At 39.2% G+C, this 22,509-nt stretch overlaps 1 protein-coding gene across 1 annotated transcript in view; it reads right to left on the bottom strand.

Moving 5' to 3' along the window:
- LOC116848412 overlaps positions 1 to 22,509 on the bottom strand; it is a 751,173-nt gene that overhangs the window by 444,644 nt on the left and 284,020 nt on the right. The gene's annotated exons all lie outside the window — the stretch shown is intronic.

Genomic DNA, 22,509 nt, shown 5'->3' with positions numbered 1-22,509 from the left:
TTACTAATGGCACGATAACATTGTGCGTGACGCACACAATGAGCGCGAAACACAAAGGCGCCGTTTGATGAGCTTCTCTCGATACGGAATAATACCGGGCACGGGGCGGGTTGCCGTTAATTTTCCGCCGTTGACGTAAGAGATGACGGAAAAAAATTCGCATGTAACGAGAGGGATCGCGAAAACGCCTGTCCGTCGCGCCCTCGATTAAATTGCTCGATGAGACGTCGAGAAGCGGTTACATCGCCGAAAGCGCGGAGGGATCGGAGGGTCGATGTATAACTCTATATCGGTCGCGAACACGGCAAACAATCGGCCTCAATCGGTCTATCAACGCGGCGTGTTTGCATCGCAATATCGTAACATCATGGTAATTCAGCACTTCGCGTCGTGCAAACTCCGTAGCGATTATGTAGCCGCGTCATCTTGATCCCTGCTATATTTATGTATGTTAATTGTACGCGTCCTCGCAGCTACGATCCGTTCTGTTGACCTATTTCTCTCCGTTTTTATGTAGGGATGAACCGGTCCAAGGATTTGCTACACTAGTTTAGTTCATGTATTTAATGCAAAAGTAACAGTGGAAAAGGATCCGCAAAGTATCACATTTAGAACATATTCTGAGAGAAAAAAATATCTAAAATTGAATAAATATTTATTTGATGAATACTAACAACAATATATTGTTATATATACTTAAATACAAATCCTTATATTTAAATAAAATAAATAAATAATTGCTTTTGTGAGAAACTGAGATTTTCTTAAGGTTTTAAGAATATTTTCTTATTTTTTTAGAACATATTTAATATTAGTATAAATATTTCTCTCTAAGTTTCATTAAAATCATAATAACTTTACAGTCAAGAAATAGAAAAGAATAATTTAGTAATAGCAAAATAAATTTTCGAAACTCTCGAAATGTATTAATATTTTATTTTGTATTAATATTTATTTTATTTTGTATTAATATTTTTCATCATGACTGAATAAAATTAAGTAATGTGTTACTAACTAGAATAAAATTTCTTACAATTGTATGATATTTTGTTTCTAGTAACAAATGCAATTTTCATTCATAAAATGATTAAAATAGAGCATATGGGCGAACGAGATAAAGTTGGTCCATATTTAAAGGCCGGCAGGAGGATTATGGGGACTTTTCGCGGAGATTCTAGAACTACTAATCAGGATGTATTTCGTACGTGGCTCTCTTACTCTGTGTTACTAAGCAACTGGACCCCATAACAGGACAAGATAGCTACGCTGCTGCATGTTCGTATTTTGGTTATTACAAAACAAAATATACAGTTAACAGAGTCGTGGCGGGCATTAGTACATAGAAGAAGATTGCCTCTATCACGTTTATACAATCAGTCACAACGATTAGTTGCCTGAGAAATTGTAACATTGAAATTCTAAAATGTAGGACATCTAGCCCCGGTCTCCTCTACTGTTAGTACCTCACAAAATAAATATTTACTAATTTCTAGATATTTTTTCTCTCAGTGTAGCTATTTCTCCTATGTTCTACAAAGAACTCCGCGAACCTCTTGCCATTGTTGCTCTCATAATAAATGCATAAACAAAACATATGGCTCGCATGACCCTTGGACCGACCTGAGGCGGTCTCGCGTATGCGCTCCTTCGTTTCGTTGCAACGAGAAGGCGACGCACCCCACAGAGCCGTCGTGGAAAAACATGCCGGAAGTAAAACGACGTTCCCTAGCGACGGGGGGTGGGATAAGCCTCCGGGAGGAATCGTCCTCGGGGCAGAAATCCTCGGACACGGCGATAAATCCGTTGGTAACGTTAAAAACGCGCGCGAGCGCAACGAACCGCATCGTTAAGCTTTTCATCGCGGTGTCAAGCCGCACGGTGTACGATTACTTGTACAGTCGGTTGTAAATTGGTTTGCATACTTGTTGTCGAATAAAATTGCGATGTTTTAAGTTGCAAAAATTGTAAGCTACTGCTGACGTGTGTATGCGCGCACACAGAAAAAAATATATTGCATGCAAGTTATATGTTACTTGTTTCAAATATTTCATAAGTTTATGTATCCGCAAATCTATCATAAGCTCATCATAAGCATCAAACTTATTCAAAATACATTTTAAATTCAAGCAATTTTATTGAAGAATATTAAATTAAAAAATTCGGTTCACATAGTATACAAAGATATACCTACGTTCTTTTTATTTTTTCATAACAACCTTTGAAAGAGGATAAATTTTTCTTTTTAGTGCACGATAACGAGCTTTTCTAAAATTCCTGAAAAGATCTATAATAATTTTGTTAAAATAAAATAATATACTTTAAGACTATTATCAAAGAAAATATTTCTTGCTCAAGATAAACATTACTTGAAAGGAAAGTAACCGTTTTTGTCTTAGAATAACGTTTTTCTGTATATAGGATTACAATCTTGCGTAAGAAATTGCCTGTATATAGGATTACAATCTTGCATAAGAAATTGCCTGACGAGAGCGTTGTACATTAATTGATTAAAATTTCATTTGACTGAAATAATTAACAAATCAATAATCAAAATAAATTAATCATCATATCTGTAATCCCGAGTAATTTAGTCGGTCGTTGAAATTAATTATTAATTAATTTCTGATTATTAAAATCAAGATGTGATTAATAATTAATTTCATCAATCGATTAAGCCATTCGTGCTTTCGTACATAATGATTGATTACTTGCCAATTATTTTAATAGAAAGAAAAAGTTTAATCGATGTCCAACATCGCCTCAGCAGAATGTTAAATGAGGGCCGGTTAAGTTTTCCCATCGTAATGCAATCTGCGCTGCGAGCTCGTGATAAAAGAGTTCACTGTCGCGCATATTTATAAAAGGTGACGTTCCGAGGGAAAAAAGAAATTGGGTCAGTGTAATGCTTTCCGGATGATAAGGAAATAACGGGGAAGTAAAAATGTAACGAGGACAGGGCGGTAAATTTCCACACCAAAATTTCTAAATCACGTCGGACCTTCGGCATTTAACGCGCGATACCAGCGGATGATTCTACATTTCGATAACGCGTTGCGCGCGCGCGCGCAATTATGATAAATGGCTCATGGGCGGATGTCAAAAGTCATTACCGCTATTGTTCATCGACAATAATTGCTGTCCGCAGTGAAAAAGTATGATATAATGACGTTGCGAATAACTTTGAAATACTTTTGGAATTGAAAACGTCGCACCAACAAAATGGATGATCAAAAAACTATAGGAGAGACGAGGGATATGATCCCAGGCGCATGTTGTGTTTTCTTTTAGTATTTATCTTGAGAGGAATGGCGGCTACATAAAATAGCAAAATAATCCTTTTATGACATTAATGTTTCTCCCTGAGTTTCATTAAAATCGGAATAATATTACAGTTAAGAAATTGAAAAACAAAACTGATTTGGTAATAGCAAGTAAATTTTCGAGTTTCTCGAAATTTTTTATTAATATTCTTCATCGTGATTAAATAGCGATTAAATACAATTAAGCAATGTATTATTAGCTAGAATGAAAATTTTTGCAAATGTGCGATACTGATAATAAATGCAATTTTCCTTCAGAAAATGTTAGAAAGAGACTATATGAGCGAACGAGGTAAAGTTGACCCATATTTAAGGGCCGCCAAAAGGACTGTGAAGACTTTTCGCAGAGACTCTACTAATCAGGATACATATTTTGTACGTAGCCTTCTTACCCTGCATTACTGGGCAGCTGAACCCAGAGCGAGATGGCTATGTTGCTGCATGTTCGTATTTTGGTTATTACAAAACAAAATATACGATTAACAGAATCATGATGGGCATTAATACACAGAAGATTGTTGTCTCTATTATATTTATACAGTCAGTCACAACAATTAGTTGCCTAAGAAGTTATAACTTCGAAATTCGAAAGAAATATTTACCAATTTTTAGATATTTTTTCTCTCAATGTAGAGGTACTTTTCCTACTCTCTTAAAATGAATCAGTGAAACATCACTGAAAACAGTGAATATACACTGATTTGCGGTTATAAGTGTTGCACTGAAAGTGCTCAGTGCTATACTTATAACTGATATCAGTGACTATTCACTGATTCACTTTAAGAGAGTATGCTTTAAAAAGAACACTCCGCGAGTTTCTTGCCACTGCCGCTGACGCAATAAATGCATAAACAAAACACATAGCCCACATAATTTTAGATCGACCTCAGTCAGTAACAACAATTAGTTGCCTGAGAAGTTGTAACTTCGAAATTCGAGAGAAATATTTACCAATTTTTAGATATTTTTTTCTCTCAATGTAGAGGTACTTTTCCTACTCTCTTAAAATGAATCAGTGAAACATCACTGAAAACAGTGAATATACACTGATTTGCGGTTATAAGTGTTGCACTGAAAGTGCTCAGTGCTATACTTATAACTGATATCAGTGACTATTCACTGATTCACTTTAAGAGAGTATGCTTTAAAAAGAACACTCCGCGATCTTCTTGCCACTGCCGCTGACGCAATAAATGCATAAACAAAACACATAGCCCACATAATTTTAGATCGACCTCAGTCAGTAACAACAATTAGTTGCCTGAGAAGTTGTAACTTCGAAATTCTAAAATATAGGGCATCTAGCTGCGGTGTTCTCTAATTTTGAGAGAATGGGCTGTGTAGTGTACGCTGCTCGTTCGGCCGGAGGGAGCAGCAACCGCCGGCAGCTGCGGTAGAGATCGTATCGGGAATAAATCCACACTCCGGTATTAAATTAACAGTTACAATTTTCAACATTGTGTGCGTGTGTGTGTGTGTGTGTGTGTGTGTGTGTGTGTGTCGGAAACGTCAGAGTGCGTTTCATCTCTTATTCAGAAGCACAAATTTGCGGCCGCTCGCGGCTGTACACGCGACGGCGGCGGAGCTTTCACGCGCGCCAACAAAAGGGATCGGCTGCACGTCGGCGGTCGAGTAGTGTTACAACGGCACTCTAACGCGGAAAATTATCAACTGCTTTAGCGGCGCGAAAATCGATTAACTCAAAACGCAGCCGCGCAAGTTAGATTAGCGTGAGCGCGCGGCTGTGACAGTTAAGGTTCTATTATTCAATCTTTCGGCGTGACGCGCGATTCCGCCGGTTCTGCCGTTGTTGCAAATTAATATCGTCATAATTGATTTCGCGACAATATTAATTATGTACGCGGTCGTGGTCCAAATTTACGCGGTGAGCGCAATAATAATGGCGAGTTTCGCGGTGCAATTACATCCGCGAGTCTCTCTGTGTATTTCTTGGGTGTTGCATAAGTCTTCGATCATCACGAAAGTGTATTTTGCCTCGATCGAAGTTGTTGCAAGGCACAGGGGAGGATTCCGCAGTGAAAATTACTAGAGAATTCTCAGTGCACTCTAACTCACCTAGTACTGTATTGTTTTATAACAAAATCGCAAAGAAACAGAGAAAATGTCTAATAAATTAATTAAAACATAGAGAAAGAGTCTAACAAATTTTATTCAGCACTCGACCAATGTCGATTAATCGACTTGGATAATATTCTCGCAGCTTTCCCGACTTGAAGCTTCTCTACAGGAAAGAAGTCTACGAGTAGAATAGTGATGAGTTCAAAAGTCAGTTTAACTTTATTAGAGAGAGAGAGAGAGAGAGGGGGGGGGGGGAGGAGAGAAGAAAACAAAGAGAGAAAGAGAAAAAGAGAGAATCATGAGTTCGACACGTAAATTGCTTAAATGTTCGTAACGAAGAGAGTAACGTTTGCGGGGACTGTAAAGGAACCGGAGGAAAACGCGACGAAGGACGAAGCGACGGACGGAAGAAACGAAAGAGCGTAACCTCTGGAGGATACGCAGCACAGCTATGGGAGAGGGGAGAGGGGGGAACTCTCGAGCTCTCCTCGCAAAAAGTTTTTGCTATCGCTCGAACACTCTTCGATTAAAATTACACGGGCGCCTTTTTTACGACCCGGTCGTAACTAACGGATGTTTGTAGATCTTCACTGAGTGATGCGCCGCAAGAGAAGCGAGTCACCCCTTTGGGTCACAACAGGAAAGGGGGAGACACAGCGCGTGTCTTACGCGGTGAAGTAGCGCCGCGCGGGATTATTTTTCCGTATTTTTCCATGAGATTGTCTCGAGAGGCGGAAAGTTTCAACGAGACGTAGCCGCTCAATCATTAAGCGGAAGAACTAACGAATGGACGTCCCACTTAGTCCAGGATCCTTTCGAGGCAACACAGGCGCGACTTTCGCCCCTCGAATTTCGCAGTCGGAGCGGCTCGAATCAACATTTCCCGCACGCATCTCGCGGTAACTGTTCGAGCTATCTAAACCGACGAGAAGAGCGCAGAATTGATCGTGTATTAAACGATCTCAAACCTAACCAGAGCTAAGAGAAAGAGAGAGAGAGGCTTCGAATCATGCGGCGCGTCGTAAACAGGCGAGGAAACTCGCGGCGTCTGCGAGAATTCGCGAGAAGAGAATTCGTCAGATAAATAAAGGCGGATCCGAAGAAACCGACGGATTATTTCGCGCGGAAAACGATTGAAATGGAGCGCCGGTGGGTTGCGCGTCGTAGGAATCATCGCTTTACGCTACGTCGCGGAATAAATAAAACTTCCAGCTCCGTCAAAGTTCGATCGTAAAGGGGGGAGTTGTGACGCGGGCCGCCGCGACGTTTCGCCATAGCGTGCGCCCAGCAGCTTCTCCTAAAATATGTTTTCGATGCCGAAACGTCAGCGATTCGCGTTTTATGTCGCGCCCCGCCAATTGCACGCGCACGAAGTTCTCAGGCTGATCTGCGATTTCGTGCATACGCGAGTATTCGCGATCTCGCGTGAATCGCGAATAAGTGCGGCGTGCTCGATCATCACACCGTGTGATAAAGACGACAATGTAACATTCATGGCGGGGAAGAATGCAAGAATAAAGAAATCCTTCCGAGTGACGTTTCGATCGCGTCTGGAGTGACAATTTCGCACGCTGAGAGAAATTATCCGATAAAAAATTAACAAACAGGTATTTCTCGAGATGAGCGTCCTTCGACTTACAAATTTTATGAAGTTGGTAACAGTACCACCATCCTTTTACTCGCGTGTCATAACATGTGAGCGTTATAATAGTATAAATTTTAAAGTTCAAAATTGTTAATTATCGCGCTGAAGGGGATCCAAACGATTGGATCTCAAATGTTCGTCATCTATTAAGTGTAAACATCATCCCTTTTCCTTATTGAATAGTGTATCGCTTTAATAGCGTTGGCTCTTACATGTCTTTATTTTTCATCCCGATTCTCACGATGGAGAAGAAATAAAGAGAGAAAGAGAGCGAAAGAGAGTCCAGTGCGTCGTAATTTATGCTCCGCAGTCAGCTATAAAAGGTGAAGAAGTACAAAATCAATTTGAAGAGTTTCTGGAGCAAGAAGACTCGCACGTAGATAGAGAGACCGCGATTCAATGAGTTTTACGGCTATTCTATTTACAGTCGAGAAGCGCACCAGCGCGGTCCAGAAAGCCTAGATCGCGAAATAGAACGGTCAATTCTGAACAGACCGACGAGGCCGCGGCCGCGAACTCATCGGATCTCCCGTATCGCGCTAACGTTCGCGCTCCGGAGCATTAAATTATAAAATGATATTTATATCACATTCCGCGGCGGCGGATGCCTTCAATAGCAGGTTCATTATCGAACATGCGATGTGACATACATATCCCGAGTAAAAATGAATCAGGGCGAATCCTAAATATGTAACGACCTTAACCGAAGATGTCCTAAAATAGGTACGTCTTTATAGGACTCAAATATGGTCGGAGCAGGCAAATTCTGAATAGAATTTCGTGAATAAGCGATGAACCTACGTAGAATTTAATCGGGGAAGGTTCTAAGTACGTAATGACTCTAACCAGGGATGCTCCAAAATAGGCATATCTTTATAGGGCCCAGATATGGACAAAATGGGTAAATTCTAAAAATACAGAAAATAATAGGAATTTCATATATAAGCCATGAATTAATGTTGATATGGATGGCACAAAATATATATGTCTTTACAGGATTCAGGTATAGCCAGAATAGACAAATCCTAAATGGGATTTCGCGAACAGATCATAAATTAATGCTGACGTGGAAGCCCCAAACGAGATTTGTGCTAATAAGATTTGATTAGAGACAGTTAGCTAGTTCCTGAAATGGTTTCAGTGAAGAAACAATTCATTAATAGTTAATGATTGATAATTAATATTAAGGTAAATATTTTGATGAGAGTGTTATATTTTAAATAGTTAAGATAAATATCTAGTCTAGTTAAGTATACCAAGATAAGTATACTCAATTAGATCTACAAGTTTAGACGCTAATTTGTAAGAGCGTTACATCTCTGTGTAAGACCTAAGTGGACCTGTCTCTGTAGAAGTCTCTTGAAAAAAGTAGGGAAAAATTATCCAGACCCTTTTTAATTCCTGTTTTAATTTCTGTTAGGGAATTAATGCTGACGGAGATGTCCCAAACAAAGCTTGACATCAGTCTAACTGGTCCTTCCACTTAATGCAAAATGAACTAAGACAAAATATATATATATATATATATATATATATATATATATATATATATATATATAATATGCTATTTATGCGCTCTTCGAAAATGAAACGCAAACATTTTGCGCTCTTTTAGTTGTGATAAAATAAAATTTTTCTAGGTGGGCTGCCAACTAGCCCCCCCACTTATAAATAATTACTTATTCAGCAAAACAAATAGGTAGAAATTATATGCTAATTACGCGCTCTTACATTCAACCAAATTCGATTTTTGCGCTGCAACCCTTAAGGGACTTCTCCTTTGACGCGAAAAATATAATCGCCATAGAATTCCTTTAAAACAAAAGAGATCTTTAAATCAATTATGTACGATGAATCTACGGTTTATATGCTCTTATATTCAGACAATTTAGATTTTTGCGCTGCAACCCTTAAGGAACTTTTATCTTGTTGCGAAATCGTCTTGAAAAGGCGATACTTCCCTTAAAATGAAAAAGATCATTAAACCACTTCTGAAAGATAAATCTACGATTTATGTGTTGCTATATCCAAAACAATCGAAATTGCCTGGATATAAGAGCGCATAAATCGTAGATTCATCGTATATAATTGGTTTAGTGATCTTTTTCATCAAACAAAGAAGAATATGGCGATTATGTTTTTCATGTCAAGGGAGAAGTCCCTTAAGAGTTGTAGCGTAAAAATCGAATTTGCCTGAATGTAAGAGCGCATGATTAGCGCATAATTCCTATCTATTAGTTTTGCTGAATAAGTAATTATTTATATGTGTGGGGGCTAACTGGCAGCCCACTTAGCTCCCCACTAAAAAAATTTTATTTTGTAACTAAAAGAACGCAAAATTTTTGCGTTTCATTTTCGAAAAGCGCATAAATAGCTCATTATTATATATCGTCTCCGTTCATTTTGCATTAAGTAAGGAGACCAGGCTGACATCAAAGCTTGTGCTAATAAGACTCGGTCAGGAGCAAGTTAGGCAATTGCTAAAATTGAAGAAATAAAGAATTTCAATGAAGAAATCGTATGTAAGCGTACGAGAATTGTCGCTCGGTAAAAATGGATAAAGCTGAAACGCGTACGAATAAAAGTGGATCTGTAACAAGCGACGCGATTTCTTTTCCAGAAGAGAAAGAGGATAGTGTCTTGTCCTGAAATAGACGTAACGTTCGACTCTGCGCTTCAGGGATCCGTTTAAATCGCGCATGCTATATTCATAACTATGTCGGAGCAGAGAGGCGAGCAAACAACTTGCTTTGGAGGCGTGCGCGCGCTCGTCTTTGCACAACGAGAAATGAAATTACGCTTGGGACTTTTGTTTTCATTTTTGTTAAAGAACATGCCCCCGCCATGGCCGCTGGTCTCGGCCCTTAGACGCGGGCCAATTATGACGACTTGTGCGCGACATTAACCACTCGCCTTTGCGTTTTAACGCGATAATTGCACCGCAAACGATCATTTCTCATCTCCCCGCGGCACAGCACCCACTTCGGAAAAACAAACACCGCGTCGCCCGACAACGCCCCGTTATTCTCGCGAGATTATGGTCTATAACGGGCGCGGATCTCGTCTGTGACTTATTAATTGAACGTTGCGTTGGTCACTCGAGATTTAACGCCATTGAACTGTACGTCATAGCGGCATGAACGCGCTAATAACTACGATTGTTCAACGATATCGTCAATAGAAATGATCAGACCTAACAGAAGTGGTCAAAGTTGACTTTTCAGTTGTGGAAGGTGTGTATATACGTCTTCAGAAATTAACTACTTAATTACGAAATATGATATACGCGTATATGTTATACACGCGTCCATATCCTCACATGTCCATTAATATATGCGAAAGACGTACATAGAGAAAACTTCAAAAAATATATTTTTTAACACTTATATACAAAGAATTTATTTAAAAAAGTATTAATTCATATATGAAAAGAAGTTACTTTCACATAAGTGTTAACGTATTTTTTAAACATTCTTTATACGTCAAGTAAATTTTGCTCAGTATAACATTTATTTGATATTATATGTTAAGTATATTTTATCACTAATGTCGAATTTTATTACTCTTTAGTTTATTCAAGAAATTTATCAATGCTAATATATACAGAGAAGTATTACTTTACTGTCAAGAAAGATGTTCAATTTACTTTCCTTCTTTTACGAAATGATAATTTTCAACAAATAATATACTTTCATGATAATAGTTTTAAAATATACCCATTAAAAATTTTAGAGAAGTTCATTATTGTGCACATAGAGAGAAGAAAATTTTGTTCTTTTTACAGTATCATAAAACTTTATTAAAGAAAAAATTGATTCAAGTCTAAATAATCAAATTAAATTTTCGTTTCTTTATCTTTTAATTTAATATCTCGTTCAAAAACGCTAAATTCAGAATGTACTTTAAATAAATTTGATGGGCGACTTATGATAAACTTGTGGTAGATTCGTGGATATAGTATAAACTTATAAAACACTTGAAACAAGTAACATTTATTTGAATGCAATATATATTTTTTTGTGTGTAATTCATTATTACTAATGTGGAGTCATTTTGACTTAAATGAACTTTTAATTATTTCTTTACAGAGAGAAAATGAAGTAATAACTTCTTAACGTTTTTAATACAAGTAATAACTTATATTCCTTCTATAACAAACATGATTAAGAACGTTAAAATAGGTCACAAATGAGCAACAATTCAAAACAAGGAATTCAAAATAATTTCATAATGGTAATAACAGAGTACACACAGAAAAATATTGCATTCAAATAAACATTACTTGTTTAAATAACTTGGTTAAAGAACGTTAAGACAAGTTACAAATGAGAAACAATGAAATGATTGAAACGAGAGATCGAACGTTCTCACGGCAATCGTATCGTCGTATTCAGGAGTCCCGGGATCCCGAGATAACCCTATCCCCAAGTTTCGTTCGTTTGATAGTCGTAGAGCGCGCACACTCCGCGTAATCACGTTACAAGGATTAAGTAATCACATTCGGCGTCGAAAGCACGCGGGCGCGCGCGCGCGCGTTGCACATATACGAATGAACGAGAATCCGTGCAATGTGTCCTCCTACGAGAGAAATCCGATAGAGAGGATATAAAGCAGAGGGGAAAAAGAAGGTCGAACTTAAGCGGCTGTTTGTTCCCTTGCCGCTCTTCCGCTCCACCTGTTCGGTTTGGGAAAATGTGAGTCGCGTTTATGTTTACACGGTAACACCGGCGCGTCTACATTTCTAAATTTCCTGCGCCTGCACCTATTGTGGACGGACCCATTATCGGGACGCTTTGCACGTTTGTCCGTGCGCACACCTGCGGCGGTGGGAGCGCGATAATAATCGTATCTCGCGTGTGCGTCTGCTAATGCCTCGGTCTGTAATTACATCTAGCAAACGATCGATTCCTATAACGCGTCCCGTAATATCGCATCATTATGTCATTACGGTAACAACCGGGAACGCAACATATAATGTCAATATAGCGTCTCTCCCTTCGCCAAACGCCCAGACCGAGTGGATAACGACCTAAGAAACGATCACGACGGCTTCGTCCCGGCTTCACGTGCCTCCGCATGCGCGCTCTGTGATTCGTGCGATCTGTCGGTCGCTGAAGACACGCGATTATCAATTGCGAATGCAACCCGGCGCCTTTGCGAATTCGCTGATGAGCGAATTCAGCACGATACTTCGTTCGACGAAATGTTTCAGAGTCACACTCTGTAGGTAGCGTGCATCAGACGTTTCGTCGAAGCATTCCAGCTGCATAATGACGTGATTAAGTGTTGCGAATAAAAAAAAGGAAATAGTTCCAAGTACTTGCAAGGTAACTTGGACAGCATCCTAAAAAAAATATATATATATGTATATACATTGTTGAGATTTCTTAGAGCGAAATGTCACTCGATAAATTGAGTGGCCACCAAGCCATTCGAATGATCTTTTATTCATATAGAATAAATTCCCATCGTTCACCAAGAAGAAAAGATTGGTCGAATTAGCGCGAGAATGAATGAGCCAAACGTCTTTTCGTCGAAAGACACAGAATTTCTAGCTCTTGGAGCCTGAATACGGTTCACAAGAGCAAGAAATTCTATTTCCTTCAACTGTTCCTTAATGAAATGCTTCACTCTTTAATCTTGAGTAAAGATATTCACTCAACGATTCAGGGACCTTATTCTCGAAAAATATCGCATACGATATTTCTATGAAAAGCTATAATATACGTATTATAATATGAATTGTAGCTTTTCATAGGAATATCGTAGGAAACAGCGGAGTAAATTGAATAGCGGGGGAATTTGGATAATATTAATTTCGACAATTTCAGAAAAGTATGATATATAGCATAAAAATATGAATATGTAGCATGCTAAAACATAAAACAAGGCGTCTCATATTTTTCTGAAATTGTCGCAAACGCTTAATATTATCCAAATTCCCCCGCTATTCAATTCACCCCGCTGTACCCTATGCGATATTTTTCGAGAATAACGTCCCAGAGCGGAGAATTCACACTATACGAGTGAAGAATCACTCGAATTCAAATAACTCGGTGGTCACTCCACTTTTTCAGTGAAATTTCGCTCCAAGACATTTTGGAGAGTGCGCTTGAGTAAAACATTCGGTCTTGCGATTTCGAACGGTTTTTACTATTTTCGTTATTGTCACGAGCGAAAATACTACGACTGTTCAGGCGTTTTGAGCGAGATTCCGTTGCAAGAGAAATCCAGAGAGAGAGAATAAAATAACAGCTTCGGTAGAACAAAAGTTCCTTTTCCTTTTTTCTTTCTGTTTCCCGTCAAGAATCGGGTCGGAGTTTTCGTGCATAACGGCACACGCAGAATTTCGTCGGCGATATGCGGCCAACTCTCGACGATCACGAGCACCGCGAGCACGGAACGAGCTAATATCCCCGGCGTCCATATTACGAGCTAAGTTAAGCTCGTCCATGTTCGTGCGAGTGCGCGCGCGTGCGGGGGCCACACCGTTATGAAACAATCGGCTCGCATCTTAATTACGCGACCATAATTTAGCAGTCGGTCCTCGAGAGCAGGCATCCGACCCATTCGAAATGTATGCGGGTCTGCGAGTTATAGTTCGTCCTGCGAGCGGCGATTACGGCAAACAATGCCAGCGATATCGAGTGCTGTGACAACTACCGTTCGCGCTTCTCTCTCTCTCTCTCTCTCATTTTCCGTTGCTTTAATATACAAGCAGAAACGCGAAACTACGTTTTACCCTCGCGGAACGCGGAAATAACCCCGTCGTCGAGTTCACCCTCGGTGTCGTTCATGAACGTTCACGGCAGATCGTAATACGTTTTAGATTAGCGTCATAATAGCGTCTTCTTCCGGCCGGACCTCCTCATTTGCATGTACAACGCTAATCTTTCTTAATTGCGCCGGATGAATCTGTTCACCGTCGCGTCGCGCAGTATTCAGATGAAGAGGACGTCGGTTCTATTTCTCTCTTTCTCTCTCTTTCGCTTCGAAAATAACGTTTTTGCTCTCTTTCGAAAGTAAGTTGATTACTCGGTACTTACTGTGCCGAGAAGATTAGCGTTTCTCTCCGCTATCGCGACTCTTTGCCGGCAGTAAGGGTAAAACGGTTTGAAAAGATAAACCTGCATATTAACCTTTTCAATTCTATTCTTCGCGCGAGAGAGGAGAAGAATTGTGTTTGCTTATTCTTGCATGGAGAATATCATCTTTCAAACTAAACTATGTGTCTATGAGTCTTGTGATATACCCTTATGTTAACAGAACTTAGATCAATATGACCAATATCTAAGACTAATATGAGCCGTGTGCTGGATGTTATATATATATATATATATATATATATATATATATATATATGTATGTATGTATAATACGAGTAATTATTAGAATAGGAAGATTGATTAAGGCAGTACTTTTCGCAACCTTGAAAATGAATCAAAGAAATGCACAATTAAACTGGCAGAGAGGGAAGCGGGATTAATTAAAATAATAATTAGGATTCACATATCGGTCTGACGTAGAAAGTAGACTGTGCGTTGTAAAAATCGGAAAAATTTCGGCGTGTACGTCCGACACTGTCACAAACATTATTACTTTTCACATTCAGCGTATGGCTCTTGTTGGCCTTATAGTTCTTTTAATCTTCTTTAAAGGTGCGATTTTGAGAGTCGTGCTCGACAGAAAAAGACCGTTGATTGCAGAGTGAATTATATAGAGTAATAATACTTACCCACAGCGCATAGCCGACTAAACATGTGAGAAACGCTATCATAATCCCGTACATCGTAGGCAAAGTGTCCTGAATGGCGCATTGTCCTTTCTCCATACTGATTCTGCCGTAAGGTACGCGAGCACGCGCGTACACTCGAAAACGTGGTGCTAATATCGACCGATCGTTCGAACGATCGAGCCGCGTTACCAAATATTTCTTTCGTCGTCGCGGAGGAGCGAGACGAACGTCCTGAGTAAATAAGAGCCCGAGTGGCCCGTTGTTCGGCAACGAGTATATCGATAAATCTGGCCCGGTGCAGCTATTTGCTGGAAAAGCGCCCGACGAGGAAACACGAGTAGGGCTGCGAACGGATGGCGAAGGGATGAGAGGGTGGCGCGATAGGATGGAGAGACAGAGGAAAGGGCGTAGGAGACGGCGGTGGAAGAAACAAGACGGCTCTCGTCGAGTTTTCGAGGGGAAGATTTATGGCGGTTGCCTATCGAACGTAATTCCTAACGCGGAATATACTCTGGTTGTTTACGAGGTCGCGAAACGTTTACGTTCTTTTTTTTTTCCTCGCGAATCACGTAACTTTGTATAACTGTGAAATCCGGGCCCTTTTGCCCCTCACTGAGAGAAAAATGTATGATATTTAGAACTATAATGGCATAGTAAAAAGATTATAGTTAGGAATATCTTTTTTATAGTAAATGTCACCATAATGTTTGTAATATTTACAATATAAGCATATTATAATTGACTCATGTAAAACTTTTACCAAGAATTATAATTATTTGAAATAAAAGTATAGTAAGGTAGCAAATATTAAATGGTAAAAGAAATTAACTATTTTATATAGTCAATACAATTGGAATATTTGGAAAATATGGGTACATGTAACTAATCCCAAAGCGTGCTTTACTATACACATAAAGTAATAAGATGGTGACTATAAATGTGTGTTCATTCTGCTATATCTTCGTATTTAGATGTGCTATAAATATATGTTTGAGGCCAAAACGAACTATAAAATATAGTGAGATTATAGTTATTCCAACTATTTTTTTCTCTCAGTGCGAAGTCCTCCGCCACACAAACATTTCCCCAGATAGGTCAGATTAGAATGCGTAAATTTGTCCCAAAATTGTCCCACTACCAACTGGAAATCCTATTCTTGTCCCAAACATAGGTTCTCGCTCTACACAGAGAAAAGAGTTCCAATTGTAAATAAATAGGGTCCAGATGAAAATTCAGCGATATAAAATGACATGCAACCGAAAACATTTGTTTAAATGTTCAGCTGTATTGAAACTTGACTGCAATAACTGAGAACAATTGATTGAGTAGAAACCTGTTCCTGCGAACGAGTTTTTCATCTTGTCTTTATTCTTTCCACAATCAATGGAAAACTCAATTACACCAACTAAGGAATTGTTTCTCCACGTAACTATTTAACTTTAGTAACTTTTCTAAACAGAAATATTAGGGGAATTCGTACTTTCCTCAATCGATATAATTTTATGATATCAAACTTCCATTCTTATATCAACTATTTTACTCAATAGAATAAAAAATCAAGAAACAAAATATTTTTAAAACGTTTTATGTGAGTATTTTATTGAATAAGAAAATTATTTGGATTGAATTGTGTTAACATATTTTGTACGATTCTAACGTAAAATGAAGATCAAAGAATTAATATTAGTATAACTTTTTGAAATACTACCCTTCTGAGTAGTATTTCCTATAATTATTTTGCGGCATCGGACTGAATTCTAATTGGACTCCAAGAAGTGTAAATGCAATTCTAAATAAAAAAAACTCAAACTGTGGTTCCATTTTTTCCATTTTTTTTGTTAAATTTTCTCTCAAAGTTTTCTTTTTTACGGTTTCTATCTTATATTTATGTTAAACAAAATGTCTGAAGCATCTTTGAGTATCCAATATCTTTCAAGTGTATTGTAATTCAATTAACAGCCTATATATATATAAGAATAACTGTATAACAACTTGTATTAAAAAAAAAAAAAAAAAAAATAGATGCGTGTCATATATTACCAAAAATCGTAATTATGAAAGTACTAATTATTACTTTGTTATTCTCTATGTCTCCTTTCTTCCTTTCACTTTTTCTATACAACTTTCCTTCTGCTCTTGAGTTTTTTACTTAGAATTGTAATTTTAATTATTTTGGGGAATAGGAACAGATATCCAAAATAGATAGCAGAAAATTTTCTATTTCGGATAAGAATTTAGTTTGTTAGCTGCGATAAGAATAAGATTCCCAATTGGTATCACAATATATCTATTTGGAATTTTCCATGCTATAATTAATTTTGCAAATCGAATGTATAAGTCCCAAAAAATTTTCTATGCAGGGTCAAAGTTCGTGATTATTTTGAGGATTTAAACTAGATCCTGATTAAATTCCAGGGAATTTTCTATACTGCCTTTTTCGCGCGCGATTTCGTTTGATTTCGATTTCGCGAAATTTCACGAAGGTCCACGGCCGATCGGGGATCGAGATCTCGCCGGAAGAAGACGAAATAGGCGGCACGAGAATCGGAAACCTCGGCGCGACCTCGTCGCAGGTATGTTTGCTCCAGTTTCGATCAAGCGATCGCTACTTCGGAGTTTATGAAGACCATGTTTTCCGCGCCATCTCACTGTAAGATATCAAGTGTCGCGCAAACTCGTTTCGCGCCGGCGCACGTAATTTTTAACTGATACTCAACTTATGCAAATTTAAAGCGCCACCAGGTTGTTACATAAACACCGTTCCCCGCGCAGTTACGCAAGCTCGCGTGGCGCACCACAATACACGACGCGATGCCATGCGACGTCCATAAAGCGGCAAACGAAGAAATACAACGTGAGTCGTCTGATCACTCGCGGATTATTAGATGAATCGCTTAACGACCTCACTCACATCTCACATCTCGACGGGAGATCGTTTCGAAAGACGCGCTTATTACTCGAGCGGACAGACGATCGACGCGGCCTGCGAGAAAACGGATCGCGTCCCATTTAAGGATTAAGACCGATTAAATTCGCAACGACCCGTCTGCGTCGCTTCATTCCCAACGACTCCGCGACCCACTTTCGATGACGAAGTCGCCATCGTCGTCGTTGTCGTCGTCGTTGTCGTCAGCGATTCATCCCGGGATGGAATTGTCGGTGACATCAAAAAGAAAAGCTATTCCTCTCTCACTCGACATTTGAAAGTTCACTCGCGGTGCAGGAGACGAATGCAGGGGCATGGGTACTACCGTTTCGATCGTCGGTCAATCACCGTCAACGGCGGTTTCGCGCGCGCGAGCTTGTCGAAGAGAGCCGAGCGAAATTCCCCACCTTGAGCGAGACACGGGCGGCCACTGGTTTCTAGTTTTGGCTAGCGCGTTTCTGGTTCCTCCCAGACGCGCTGGACGCGGAAACGCGTATTAATAGTCCGAGAGGAACGAGAAATATTTGGGTGGTCAGCGGCAGAGGGAAAGAGAAATACAGAGAGAGAGAGAGAGAGAGAGAGAAGCATATAGTGCACTGAAAAAAATAGTAGTAATAATTACTAAATGCACTGAGAGAAGAATTTAGTAAATATTATCAAAATTTGGTTACTATTACTAAATGATAGACGTAAATATAGCGGGCCAAAGCTATGGCAATACTTATTAATTAATTTAGTTCTGTAAAATAAATTATTTATTTGACAGAAGTAAAATTTATTTGCTTCCAGAATATATTTGGTAAATAAAACTTATTGAATAGTTGAGCAAAATAAGCGATTTTGTAGTAGTTACAAAATTTTTGGTAGGTTCAACCAACCATCTGTAATAATAGATATTGAAACGATGTAATAGTTGCAAATGAATGAATTTTTCGTTGTGCTGCAACAAAACATACTTATACTGATAACAAAATAGAACTCGTACCTACTGAATTTTTTATTACATGGGATATAACAATTTCATAACAATTATCAAATATCTGCTCATAATTGTAATATATTTCATATTAAATATTTAACATTAAGTAAATATTACTAAATTATTTAATTGACGTTACTGTGAATGCAATTACGTCATACTCCCGATCTATTAAATATTTGGTAATTATTATCATGTTTAGTATTAGTTACTAAGGATTCAATGAATTGCTGTAACTAAATGCAGTTTGTTATAGTTACCACTCTTTTCTCTCAGTGTGTGTTTAGTCACACAATTGAAGTATTTGATAACTAATATTATCGCTAAATGTGATAATAATAACCAAGCATATGGTAAATTTGTAGAAAAACATAGTAGAAGGACTTCTAACAACAGTTAAAATAAAGATTTAGTAATACTTGTTATATTTAACATTCGTGTTACCAAATATTTCATTATTACTATCACATTGAAAACATGACAGACAACAAATTTCCCACCACCACTCCACCTGCTACGCCTCCTCTTTCCTTCCTGTCTCCTCTCCTCTCTTCCCTATACCAACTATATAAGGAAGATCTCTCAGGAGCAACTCGGCATCGGGTCGTCCCTCCCTGATGAAGCGGACTAAAATGTTCGTGAAACGTCGGAATCAAACAAAGATGAATCCACGCGGCTCAAACCCGGAAACCAAATCTAATATTACTATCACATATTTAATAAGTGTTATGAAATCATTTAATTATGTTTTATAAAGTATTTGGTGTATCTGTTAATATCTATATAATTTGTATAAAATTGGGGAACGGTAACATCACTTTATATACAAGCCAGATAACTGGTGAGGATCAACCTGATCAAGTTGGCCGGCGTTATTCGCCATAATAATTTAGTGAGAGCTACAAAACTTTGATATTTGTTACAAAAAATTCTTCTTTCAATAAATTTCAAATGTAAAAAAATAAGATATGTATCTTAAAATAGTCTATAAGTAGAACGATGAAATTTTGTGAATAAAAAACGTTACTTGAAGCAATTTTCATCTCGCACATAAGCTTTAACAGTAATTACCAAACATCTCATTTTCTGCTGCTAAGATTTGATGTTAATTTTCAAAATCTTGATCACCCGGATGTACAGAGTTCAAGCAATTAAAATCTTGATTATGAGAACTGCACACATATTTACTTCATGTAAGTAAGTTATCTCCCAATTATCACCGTACGCTTGGCCCGCTTGGCCCGTATCATTTGCCCAAATAATTCAGTAACAGCCACGGAACTTCGGTACTTGTTACGAGATCCATCTTTCAGCGTGGAGAGAAACAGCGGAGCGAACGGACATCGACATGGTGATTGCGCGCGGACGTGCACGATACCCGGGTCAAGATGGATTCGGCACGTCGATCCATTTGCTGATGTACGTGTGTACAGTATCGATCAGTGCCGAAGGACCGCCGGAAGTATCGATCACAGCCCACGAGCTGCGCCCGTTCCTTTCGCGCGATCTAAGTGTGATGGATTCGTTGTTGACGCGCTTTTGATTCGCTTTGATGCGCAGAGCGCGAATGATAATTCGCGCCGCGTTATCAGCCTTCTGATTTCGCAGCTAACAAAACACATAGCTACGGTATCTGCGATACAGCCGCAGCCGGATATGTAAATCCACAACACAATGGGGCGCAATCGAGTGGCTGTTATCGAGTTACTTTGTCGGACAGCCTAATGATCCCCGTGCGAATCCGCCGCTCGCTGCGCGACATAATCGTAGTGAGTGTCGATATATGCGAAAAAAGGAACGAGTCCAGATCCAATTACAACGGACTATCCCGCACATGACCGTTTGTCGCTTGTAGTCCGAGACTGCCTGTTCTCCACCGGTCCAGACACCACGTCTAATCGTAAAGCGAGATACCGCCCGGTGCGCGTTGACTACATAAACGACGCTCGTGGAGGACTCGTTCGACCTGACGACGCCATTTGCCATTGTATATGCGTCTGGAATAGCGTATACTCGTTTGCACCACGATTCCCGCACCTTTTCTCAAGTGAAGTCGCATAAAGTGCTCGCAACCCCGACTGGAAGTTTACCCTACGAGTAATCATGAGCTTGATCCCATCAATTATCTGGTTTGTACAAGGCGATTGTCGGGTTCTGACGAGTCTTGTGATATCAAGGCTTTATTAATAGTAGCATTCACCAATATTTTTTAATTAATATCTTATTTATTGCAAATATTGCAAAACGACATGGGACTCTTATGTTCACATCAATCTGCTCTGTCTCCACGAGCGCTTCGTAAACTGTTCTTGGACATCTCGTATAATCACATATAATTATAAATCTATATACACATATATATATATATATATATATATATATATATATATATACAGGGTGTTTTAGAACAATCTACGAAGCTCTATTGAGAATGTAGAGCGAGTTAAAATAAATATAAAAGTTTTATACCGTTTTGCGATATTCGTGATAATAACCGAGAAATTAATTACGAAAGATTAAGGAAAAGCGTGTGCTGAATGGTAGAGGACGAACCCATGGACATAGTATATATGAACTCCGTCCAATAGAATGAAGCCAACATCTAGAAAGAGAGCTAGAATAGAGGGGCTATAGTTTTCTTCCTATTTTGTCACTTTTTTGTTGCGCGTGCAACAAAAAATTTCTCGTTTCCATAATATTATAGAGCGCAGCAGCACCCCGACTAGACTGGCAAGTAAAAGTCGTCCTTAAATTTTATTGCACACTTCTGCACTTTGTCTGTGCAGAAAGAGATAGAGAACAGAGAGGAATTGTACATATTGGCTTCACTTTTCTGGCCGTATGCGGGGTCCATGTATACTACGTTCATTGACGAACCGCTCGAGTCACAGCGCAGCCCAGTAATAATTTAATTAATTTTTCGGTTATTATTGAGAATATCGCAAAACGGCATGGAACTTTTGTGTTCATCTCAATCCGCTCTACGTTCTCACGAAAGATTATAAAGGTGATATGGGACACCCTGTTATGTTTACTATACACTCTTAAACTCTTCGACCGATCTGGATTGAATATAGCATAGTTACTCTTCAGGACCGAAAAGTATAGCCTACCATGAAACTTGAACACTCCACCCCTTCACCTGAATTTTGTCGCCTTGATAGTCTGTGATAATCTGGACAACAACAGGTAGTTTTAGCTAGTGATATATAATAATATATAACTACACATATACTTTTCCTCGAGCGATTACCGTGAAAACTCATGAGTAGTGCTTTTCACTTCACCGGAAAAAGTGTGTGGAAGCCGTTGCAGAAACGAACGTACACTCGTGAGGCTCGAGGAGACAGCCGCGGAGTGGCCAGCTTCTCGTTTCGAATCCTTCATTAATCCGAAGACCAGCGCCAGTTGTGAAATTACACAGAGCGAGTGCGCGGTTACCTTCGCTACGAAAATAATACGATTACAACGCGACAAGATAACAGCGGTGAGCTAATTACGATCATTAGCAGTCCGCGGCTCCGCTCTTTCATTAAACTAGCCGCCGTGCCAGTCGTCGGTGGGCACATCGATCTCTCTCGTTGTGAAGGAGAAAACGGTGTTTCTTCGCTCTGTGTAAAATATAAAGGAGTCAATTTACCCCGTGCAATTAGAGACAGAGAGAGATAGAGGGAGGGAGAGGGAAAGGCAGACTCCCGATACACATTCGCACAGCGAGCCGTGCGGGATCATGACAAGCTCATCGACAACGCGACGAGGGCGCGAGAGAGAGAGAGAGAGAGAGAGAGAGAGAGAGAGAGAGAGAGAGAGAGAGAGAGAGAGAGA

Source organism: Odontomachus brunneus, unplaced genomic scaffold, assembly GCF_010583005.1.
Source record: "Odontomachus brunneus isolate Ranch 3 - 2012 unplaced genomic scaffold, Obru_v1 Obru_scaffold_095, whole genome shotgun sequence".
In the NCBI taxonomy this organism is placed as follows: domain Eukaryota; kingdom Metazoa; phylum Arthropoda; class Insecta; order Hymenoptera; family Formicidae; genus Odontomachus; species Odontomachus brunneus.
This window is presented reverse-complemented; position numbering and strand designations above follow the sequence as displayed.